General features: G+C 32.2%; 1 protein-coding gene across 1 annotated transcript in view; it reads left to right on the top strand.

Moving 5' to 3' along the window:
- The first annotated feature begins 2,114 nt into the window (after nucleotides 1–2,114).
- Nucleotides 2,115–10,904, top strand: part of LOC118189433 (protein GDAP2 homolog) — a 58,576-nt gene continuing 49,786 nt past the window's right edge. The window contains exon 1 of the mRNA XM_035360031.2: nucleotides 2,115–2,367. The gene's annotated coding sequence lies outside the window, so the exon portion shown is untranslated. The remainder of the gene's footprint in view (nucleotides 2,368–10,904) is intronic.

Raw genomic sequence — 10,904 nt, 5'->3', positions numbered from 1 at the left:
GTACTACTTAACTTTATTTTAAGTTATGTTCCTTTAAAAGGTTCTTAGTATCTAATTATAAATCTTCTTAAAAAAGATTTTTAAACTTGGCCTTAAAACATTGTGGAGAGAGCTGTTTTAGCGAACAACATACCAAATACAACCCAGCGTTATATTTGAATTTGTCGCCCACAAGAGTTGCCGCCCGGGGCAAGCACCCCGGTTCCCCCCCCCCGCTAGATGATCCGGGACTGGGCGCATAGAGAGCGGCTTTAGATATATAGTCCAGTGGATTTGTGCCTGTGCAATAGCAAGAGACCTAACAGCATCACTGAGGCTTTTTAATCGTTGTTGTCTGATGGATGCCTGTTGCGATGAAACTGATATCTAACCACTTTTCTTTCTTTAAAAAAGTAGTTCCTGGAATTTCTCGCTTCCTTTGGGTTCTGGATTTTCGTTCCTTTTTCCTAGACTTTTATGGGCACTTATGACAAATTCAGGGAATTCCTCGGTATCAGTGTCACTCTACAGAAAAAGTTGCGAAGATGTTCATTGATATTGAGAAAGCTTTTGATAAGGTTTGGTATTGTGGCCTCCTAACCAAACCGATTGCTTTAAATTTCCCACCGCAGTCATCATTCTCATCGCAAATTATTTTCACAGAAGAAGTTTTCAAGTCCGTATTCAGGATGAAATTCCTAGTAGCTGAAAAATTAATTCTGGTGTCCTACAGGGCAGCATCCTTGTGGTCTTAGTCCTCAGTATTTATCTTTATGACATGACGAAAAATGTAAATGTAATTCTTGCATGCTGTGCGGATGACACGGCGCTGTTATGCAAGTCTGTCAGTCCTAAACATGCAAACAAGAAATTATAACAGGTAATTAATTATCTTTAGCTTTCGTTCAACGCCTGGAAATTAAAAATAAATGCTGATAAATCTTCCATCATCTATTTCCGCAAATACTCTGTTCGTCAAACCATTGCAGATGAATAGGAACAGAAATGGCATATTAAGTTACAACAAAATTAAATACTTAGGAGTCTATTTAAATGAAAGACAAAGTTTCAAACCTCACATCAGTTATATATGTGATAAAGCTCACAAAGCTTTTATGAGCCTTTTAGCAATATTAGGAAGAAATTCAAGATAAAATTTCAATACTAAAACAATATTATACCTGCAGCCAATCTTGATTTATACAGCGCCAGCCTGCGCAGCTCCTACAAAAACAAATAGCAACATCTTGCAACATTTGCAAAATAAATGCTTGCGTATTATTCTGAATGCACCATGGTTTGTTCGAAACTTGGCAGTTCATAACGACCTGAATATTCTACCTATCGACACAGAAATTCTTAGTACCACGCACACCTTCTATCAAAATTGAGAGAAACATTCTTACGAAACTGTCAGGAAAATAGGTGATTCTGATTACCTTAACCACACAAGAAAGCCAGCCTATTCAGCACGATGTCAAATGGTAATCCTTGGGCTCTACTAATTTTATTTTAGTGCTGCTTTGAACAGCATCTGATAGCTAAGCGGGATAAGTCACTAATTACTTATGAGGTTGGGAGTTTGAAAACCAGAGGACCTCTGCGAACAATTATCTAGGACTTGTATATATTTTCATTTTTATTTTAGTCTATTCTATTCAAGATTACAGTGCATTAATATTTTTCCTGTGAGATTTCTCAGTTTTCAAGTTAAATTCACATTCATTGTGAGCTTCAAACTTAGTGGGACTTGTATATTGGGATATATAATTTTATTTTACTTCTCATATTTTATGTGTTTCTACTGGATTTTTAGCTTCATATGCTCAATGAAATGCTATTTTAATTGCTGATATTGCTATTCACGAAGATTTCTACTCGTGCTATCCACAAACATGATGACTGTACAAATTACGGCATCTCATCTGAGAATTTTGATTTAGGGCGATAAAGTGGAAGATATGTTGAGAATAGGTACTATGTTTATTGAACATATGTTTGAACCAATCACGCTACGACCTTTGAAAATAGCTAAAGTTTGCGAATTATCTTAAGCGTGATTGGCTAATGCAGGGCAAATTAGTAGCACTTCGAAATGTGTTTCGACAGAAACTAAAACTAGTGCGATCATGTGATTTTTGTGAGTAAAGGGGCATGTTGATATGTGGTAGTGGAAGTTGTATGGTTAGCAATCGTTAAGGTTAACTTTTTAATTGTGTCACTGAGTGAACTTAACAGAAAATGAAATATTACTTCACTTTTTAGAAACCTGAAATTGCGTAAATCTGTTTGTTTACAAATTTGTGTTGTATTTATTGTGATAAGAACAGCTGCTGTAATATACTTTAAAAAATATGTGTATTTGAAATTAATTCCTAGCTGTGTCAGGTATTCTTTTTCTGTTATTATTTGTGAATATATATTATGCTTATTTTTTTTATGAGTTTTCTAGTTTTATTTATTGGCAAAAAAGAGGCGTTTACGCACCCTGTTGGTTTTCCTGTTTATTCTCTGTGTTTTATAAAACTATTTGCTCATGTGATTATTAATGGAATATTTAAGAAATATTACGTGTCATCACGTGTATAGTAAAATTCTGTGGCATATTAATTCTGTGTGTTATTTATTTCACACTTTTACTTACTGTTATAGGAATTGCATAATTTTATGTCTTGTTTTCTATGCAGTTAAATATGCGATTAGTATTGCTGCCATGTGTTAGTTGTGATTTTATTTTCACTGACAATGAAAAAGTTTTATTCACAGTTATCGCTAATTATTCACTCGGTAGTATGTGCCTTTTTGAGTTATGAACTAAAATTTAGAGTAGTGAGAAACGTGAGTTTTAAGTATGTTTTAAATAAAGATTTAAAATATTGCAACATCTAAGGTAAAAAAAAAAAAAAAAAAAAAAAATTCCCCGAATTTTACTTTTGTTGGTAGAATGATATAAATTTTGTTTTATCATACAATAAAGATGGATAAAAATTGCATATGAGAGTCACCACTATTGAATGAGAATAGTGCAAATGTTCTGTAGACCAAAATTTGTCTTTTGCATATTTTGTCGTTTATTAACACTGATCAGTTTTTTGGTTTCCAATGGCATTTATGCCTGCAAAAAAATCAAAATTTAAAAATTATTCCAGTAGTTAATAACTGCAGAAGTAGATTTGTGTAAGTTTATTGAATGTCCTGGTTGTTAACAAAAGCATTCTATTTCAAAGTCATGTTTTCAAGGCATCAGTTATTTGTGGTTAATCATTCTAAAGGAATCGGAAATGAGATAGATTCTTCATTCCTGGGTTTTAGTTGTAAAAGCTGTTTCAAGACATCAGTTATTTGTAGTTACTCATTCTCAAGGAATCGGAAATGAGATAGATTCTTCATTCCTGGGTTTTAGTTGTAAAAGCTGTTTTCTCCTGATATTTGGACTATATTGGAAACTACTTTATTCACGTGTTTATTTTTCTATTGAGAGAATGTTAATTTTCTTCTGCACTGTTGGTGATGTAGCTCCATTTAGTAATTTTTCACACACAGGCTTATGACATGTTTGTCATCTCCTCTCCAACAATGTTGTCAATCAATTCTTCTGGATAGGATTATGGATGTACTGACTTGTTTTCCTGAAGTATAGTTGCGAGTCAAGTATTGAGCGAAGATGAATAGGAGGTTTACGTTAATATTCATTAGTGACAGTCCTTGCGTTATGTGTGCATTGATTTCCAGTAGGCCATGTGAAGTTTGGATGCGATTATGTTGCACATACGTCTTAGATATTAAAGAGGGAGTATGAGAATATTCCAGAAAAGTTCCATAATCTTCCCTATCATATACTGTCTTAGAAATATTCCCAAAATTTAGGATGTAAACCAAAGGTAAATCTGTTATCTTCTTGATATATAATGATTTTTCCTCAGACTTTTATGAAGGAACTATTGTAACCCCCCCCTTTTTTTTTCTTTGAAGGATTGCTAGGCTTCTAAAAATGTATGAAAGGTATTTTCTCTGTGTATAAGAATTTTCCTATGAATTTTAACACAAAATGCCTGGGGAATATTCCTTATATGTTCTTTAGCTATATCGTTCTTTAATGAAGTATCCAGGTACACACAATATGACATTGAAGGATTTTAATCATTGGGACTTACTTACCTCTGGACCATTTAACCAAATAAGAAGTCTATTTTAATTTATTTCAATGCGTAAAAGAAGCTGGTTGGTAGATTTGATTTGGTTTTAAAGTGGTCTATTGTATTTTAATGCATTTCATGTTTTGAGATTTTTACCAGTTTTATATTAAAGTTCATGTATCTCTTTGTCTCAGAAATAATCAGTATTCATAAGTATATTGTTTTCTAAGTCTGCTTTCGTTTAAATTGGGATGAAATATATTCAATTTATGTTTGGCACATTTTGGCCTTCAGGCTATGCTCAAGTAAATTTGTCACCATCTTCCTGTAGATCGGAATTCAAAAAATCATGAATTATTTTTCTGGAGGTTTGATTGGAATCTTACAAATCACTTTTAAATGTGTTTGTCGAATGATGTGGAATAAAAATCTGGTGCGAGACGCAGCAAAAATTTTTCTGTGCTGTTCGAGGTAAAAGCACTGCCTTGATGAATTATTTTATTGCCTTCACGAACATTATAAAATATGACGATTTTATAAATTTCTTATTTTTTATTGAAATTAATTTTGGAGGTAAAATGTGATTTTTCCCACTAATATTCTTGCTGACAGTAGTAAGACAATAGTTTGTTAGCCAAACAATTGGCAACTCTAGATTTAGGGCCATTTAAACATACAATTTAATTAGTCTTACGTAAATTTTTCTGAATCAGATATTCTGTACTGTAGAAATTGCAAAGATTGAAATCATAGTTGACTTTGTTAATCTTTCTGTTCTGATCAGAATTTTAATTTTAAAATTCTGATCTAGCTTTAAAAAATTTTATGTGCAGTTTTAAAGGTATATGTAGTGGGCAGAGTATGTTTTTATCCTTTGTCTGTTATTTCTCATCATGTCCTTTAACCATATAGTCTGTATCTGCGGGGATAATTTAATAAAAATTTTATTTCTTTATTAAATAACATTTATTTCTTATGTTGAATTTGAATGAAGCAAAGTATCTGAAGAAATATATGCAAAAGAAAGATGTGTTTTAAGAGGAATTCTTTGTAAATATTTGTTTCAGTATTGTATGTGTTCCCCCTCCCCCAGTTAAATTAAGCATTTAGTTTAATCTATTTTTATAGGTTGAAACATAAGTAATGACTGTTTTTTTTAATTTAAAAATTTTTATTTTAACAAAACAATAAATTGGTGATAATATCTGAGTTTTTGATAGATCCCGTAGATCCAAGATGTCGAACAATAGTCATTTAGCTACAACCCATTCATTTGGCTAATTCTTAAGTGGTTTGATGCGCGTCTTCATGCAGAAGTTAATTCAAGCATTCTTCATCAAACTCATTTGGTTATCCAGAACGAGCAGCGTTTTCGAGGTCGAAATTTCATTTAAAGTGCAAAATCGCTCACTTATGTGGTACGTATTGATGTGTACAAAGTCAAGGGGGTGTGCAGTGCTATGTTTGTGCAATTCTCTGATTTTTTTTTTAAGTGAAAATAGGTCAGTGTGTATATGGATGCTAAATTTGTGCAATTCTTTGACTTTTTATTTTCAAGTTGATGCAGAATCGCCCACTTATATGGCATGCATCGATGTGTACATAGACAAAGGAAGTGTGCAATGCTGAGTTTGTTCAATTCTCTGATGTTTTTGAAAGTGAGAGTAGGTTAATGTGTACATGGATATGGAGTTTGTGTAATTCTTTGACTTGTTATTTTCAAGTTAGCGATTTTGAGAAACACACGAAGCTGTGGGTGATTCTGCACTTTCCCCGAAATTTCCATTTTTGAATTTGTCAAACCAATTTCTTGCAGTTTGTTCAGGCATTGAACCTTCTCCATACACTTCACAAATCTCTCAGGCAGCTTCTGTAGCATTGGACCTCGATTAAGTGCAAAAAGGTGTCGAAAATGCTTATTTTTGTCCACTTGACACTAAAATTTTAATAATCTGAAAAATAACAAGAATTAGCTCAGACAAAAAAATCAAATACGTCATCTTGTAGAGGGAAAGATTCTCTTTTGAATAATACAAAACATTATGCCAATACATTTTATTTTTAGTGCGTAATTTTAAGTGCAACATAAACTGCCATTACTTATGTTTCAACCCAATATTTGCTGCAGATGTGCCCATATAAGGAATTATAGGTATTTTTTTTTTTTTTTTTTTTTTTTTTTTTTTCTGCCATGAAAGCTAAGTATTAGAGATATTTAAAATGAGAGATGGGATGATAATTATTTTGAGGGAGTAGCTGAAACATCTTAAAAATTATGTGAGAAAATTTAAGGTCTGTTAATTCTTACCTTTGAATCAGTAATTGGGTTTATAGCCTCAGTAGTTAGTATTTTAAGTTTTATCTAGCTAGCGATATTCCTGTACACTGCGCAAAAGAAAAAAAAAAGGGGAGACAGTTCTACTGGGCCGATTGACAAAATTCAAATTGCGTTTTTCATGTCTTGAAAGTGCGACTTGGGATATATATTAGATTTATATATCACTTTGTTCTAACATAGGTATTTTAACACAAAATCGGACTTTTTCTGAAATAGTGTACCAATTGTTTTTCCATATTTCAATTCTACGACTCAAATTATGCCTAAATATTAAATTTGGTAAAACTTGGTGTGAAATTAATGGAGAAATTAAAAAATTTATCTTGGCACAATTTTTTCAGTTATCGCCAAAATTAATTTACTTGGTGAACTTCTTAATATGTGGCAACCAATTTTCCTTTTCCTTCCATTATGCCGGAGCAGAAATAAGGCACGTCGGTGCTACCTTTTTGCATTGTAAATGAGTGGAAAAAGTCTCATCGTTTCCACTTCCAAATAATTTTAGCAAAGTGTCTAAACCACATTTGATGTTTTATCACTTTCAACAAATATGCCAAATTTCAGAACACACCAATATATAAATTCGCGTATATCTTTGGAAATTTTGAATAAAAAAACTGTCATTTTTGCAGGTATGCTTAGAAATACGTCTACTTAAGATGATGGTAAAAATTTTATAGATTATAATTCAAAAATATTTTGAAAAATTTATAAAAATTACCTGAAAATACAAATTTTAAAAGTAAATTATAAAAAAAATGGGTGAATTTTATTTAGAATGAACCTAAATTTCTAAATGTGAAAGGAAGAATGAAATAAGTTTAACAACAAAAAAAAAAAAAAAAAAAAAGAGCATAATAAATATGTACCAAACTCAGTTAACATTGAGGATCTTTTTAAAAACTACCTGTGCAATTTTAACAAAACTTGGTAGTTTGGCATTATTTGAGTCATAGAATCGAAATATGGAAAAAAATTGGTATGTTATATCAGAAAAAGTCCAATTTTGTTTCAAAATACCTATGTTAGAGCAGTGCTATATATAAATCTAATACATATTCTAAGTTGTGCTTTCGAGATATCAAAAGTGCAAGTTGAATTTCGTCAGTTGGCCCAGTAGAATGGGAGATATAGAACTGTCCCATTTTTTTTATGCAGTGTACTTGCTGTTTTATTTTTTTAAAAATATGACTATTATGATCAGTTAAATATGTAAATATTTAGTATACTTTTTAATTTCTCTCTTGGAAATGTTACATGGCAGGATAATTTGATTAATGCACATAAATGCAATGAATTTTATGAAGATATGAGATTTTTCAAATGCTCATCTCTTGTGAAAGATGTATTTTTATTAGTTGATGAATATTTGTGTAAATCATTCAATATCCAGAGCACCATGGGGAGAACAGTAGCGGAGCAAGGGTGGGGACACCTGTCCCCCCCCCAGAGTGCGACTTCCAAGGGGCACCAGATTGATGTTCCCCATTGCATTTTGGCAAGCAAGAGGGTGCACAAAATCTGGTGACCGAAAAAATGCCCACAGGAAAAATGCTCACAGAATAATGCTAACAGGTATAAAAGCTCGCAGAAAAAAAGCCCACAAGGAAATATGCCTGCATAGAAAAAAGCTCGCATGAAAAATGCTCACTTAGAAATATGCTCACATGGAAAAAAACTCACATGAAATATGTTCACATGGACAAATGCTCACAATTCAGGGAGGATAAATAAAAGCATGAAAACTGTAGTAAAATTTTGCATGTACTGTAATATTTTGTACCACTGCCCCTGTACGACATTTTTTCCTGTAACTGCTAATAATTAATTTTTGTTTCTTTACTCTATTTTTGCATACTTTTGATGTGTACATTATTTTTATTAAAATAATTTCTTAATGATAATTTTCAGTGAAAATTGTGAATAATTTTCACATCTTATAGCAGGAATCCATCAAAACAAATGCTTTAGAAGTTATAGTGTAACTTAACAGTAATTCTTTATATGCTTGATATTAGGAAATATATTAAAGAATAGTTTGTTGAATTTTTCATGCCGCCACATGCCAAGCTAATGTGATTATATCCCCAAAAGCTGTATCTGTAACTTTGCTGTTGGTCATGAAAGGCTTATAATAATCCCCTACCTAATTTTATATTTATGAATAAATAAAAAAAGTATTGTATAAATATTTTAGTTTCTTCAAATTAACTAATTAGTTTCATTAATCAATTAATATCCAAATTATATCCCCTTCTAAAACTTCATTGCACTGAGAAAGCAATTATTACCAGACATCAAACAACATTTCAAATTTTAAATCCTTTTGCCCTGAGAATGACCAACTCAATACTGCTCTAAAATACTGATAGTTTACTGTTCCTGGTGGCTTAATAAGCTGACCGCATACATGGACCTTATAAGAAATAGACTAACCCAAATGGGTTTTCTCCCTCGTCTGAGGCGTTGCCGGCTGTCACCTTGATCACATCCGAAGGAGTAGGGACGATTTGCAGAAGTTTAACATTGGTTGCCTATTGCAGCATGTATAATTTTCAAGAAAAAGCTGTATGTAGTGCCTCATTTCACAAATTAGAATTTCTATATATTTTCATTTTTGAAATTGAGATTGATTTTTAAAACTTTAGCATATTTATCAAGCATAATTAACGTTCCAAATAATTATAAAGCTATTGCATGCTTTCAGGGCTGGATATTTTTTTAGATTTTCCTGTGCTATAAGGAAATTTGTAACTACGTCTTTTAGAAAATAATATTTAAAATCTGAATTAATAGAAAATTTCAAACAAGCAATTTTCTCTTGCAATTTTTATGCTTTTTACTGCTGTAAATAAGTAAAAAGTACTAAAATATTTAAAAACGAATTTTTGAAAGTTTTGTTTAAAATTCTAAAGTGTGCTGCTTTTTTAAAATTATGAGTATTATAGCACAATTTCTATACAGGAATTTTATTTCAATTATCTTTCATAATACATCATAGTGATAAACACTTTCGACTCCTTAAAAATTTTTATACATTTAATTCTAATATTAAAATTGTACTGATTCAGAAGTCAAACAACAAAAATCAGCGTTAATTCACAAAATTTTCACAGGACTAGTTTCGATGGTTTTACCGAACCATCATCTTCAGCTGCAAAACCGCAAATGAACAAGATAGGAAATAATGTTTAGATAAGATAAGAAAGCCTGGACAAGAATAAGCAAGTGGCGCCATCTGTTGGCGAAACCAGAACTAAAACATAATTTCTCTAAAAGCCGAAGGCAAATTTGGATTGGAATTAGGATCGTTAACTAGAACAGAAAGATTTTTATGAATGTGAAATGCCTCTAGAAAATCCAGTTCTCCAATGGAAGATGTTTTTTGAATAATTTTGGCAGCAGAAAAATTGAAAGTGTGATTTTCGGACCAACAATGTTGAACATTTCTTCAAAACATTTCTCCTCGTAATTTACTCATGGTTTCTTTTGATGTAAAATCATTATTCACCAATGTCCCAGTGGAGGGTGCATTAAGATGTCTAGAAACCAGACTTCGCGAATTTCATTTCTCTTGCATCGAAATTGATGAGCTAATTTCTCTCACTCAACTCTGTTTGAAACAAACACATTTTGTTTTCCAAAATAAATATTACAAGCAAACTGAGGGAATAGCCATGGGAAGCCCCCTCAGTCCCATCCTGGCTGATATCTACATGCATTATTATGAATCAAAATTGTTTGAAACTTTAAACTTCCCGGCATGGTTCCGCTACGTAGACGATACTTTTACCCTGTTTGAAGGTAATAAAGATGATTTAAATAGAGTTCTTTCAACAATGAATTCTATTGATCCTGCTATTCAGTTCACTTTTGAACTTGAGACTTGCAATTCTCTTCCGTTTCTCGACATTCTGGTCACACGTAACACATCCAACTTCAGTACTACAGTTTACCGTAAACCTTCATCGGTTTGCCTTCCACCACACTTTAAATCATGTCATCCGACTAAACAAAAGTTAGCTTCATTTTATTCCTATGTTTTCCGTGCTCTTCAAGTTTGCTCCTCCAAACTAGCCCTTGATGAAGAACTAAATTATTTAAAAGCAATAGCTATTGACAGGGGCTTTTCACCCAACATTATTAATCAAGCAGTTAAAAAATTCTCATCTCAACACACTAAAAGCCACACTCTTATTTTAGGAGATTATAAAAATTCTGTTGTCATTCCCTTCTTTCCATCAATTAGCTATAAAGTTGCACATATTTTGCAGAAATTTAACTTTCGGGTTGTTTACTCTCCCATCAATAAAATTCCAACTTCTATACTCAAGGACCCCATTCCGGATATGAATTCCTGGGGTATTTATAGGATTCCTTGCCAGTGCGGTTTAATTTACATTGGCCAAACTAAGAGAGCCTTAAAATTTCGCGTCAAAGAACATGAGGCA

Source organism: Stegodyphus dumicola, chromosome X1 (assembly GCF_044657685.1).
Source record: "Stegodyphus dumicola isolate Sdum_Otavi_A_Nest chromosome X1, ASM4465768v1".
Classification (NCBI taxonomy): Eukaryota; Metazoa; Arthropoda; class Arachnida; order Araneae; family Eresidae; genus Stegodyphus; species Stegodyphus dumicola.
This window is presented reverse-complemented; position numbering and strand designations above follow the sequence as displayed.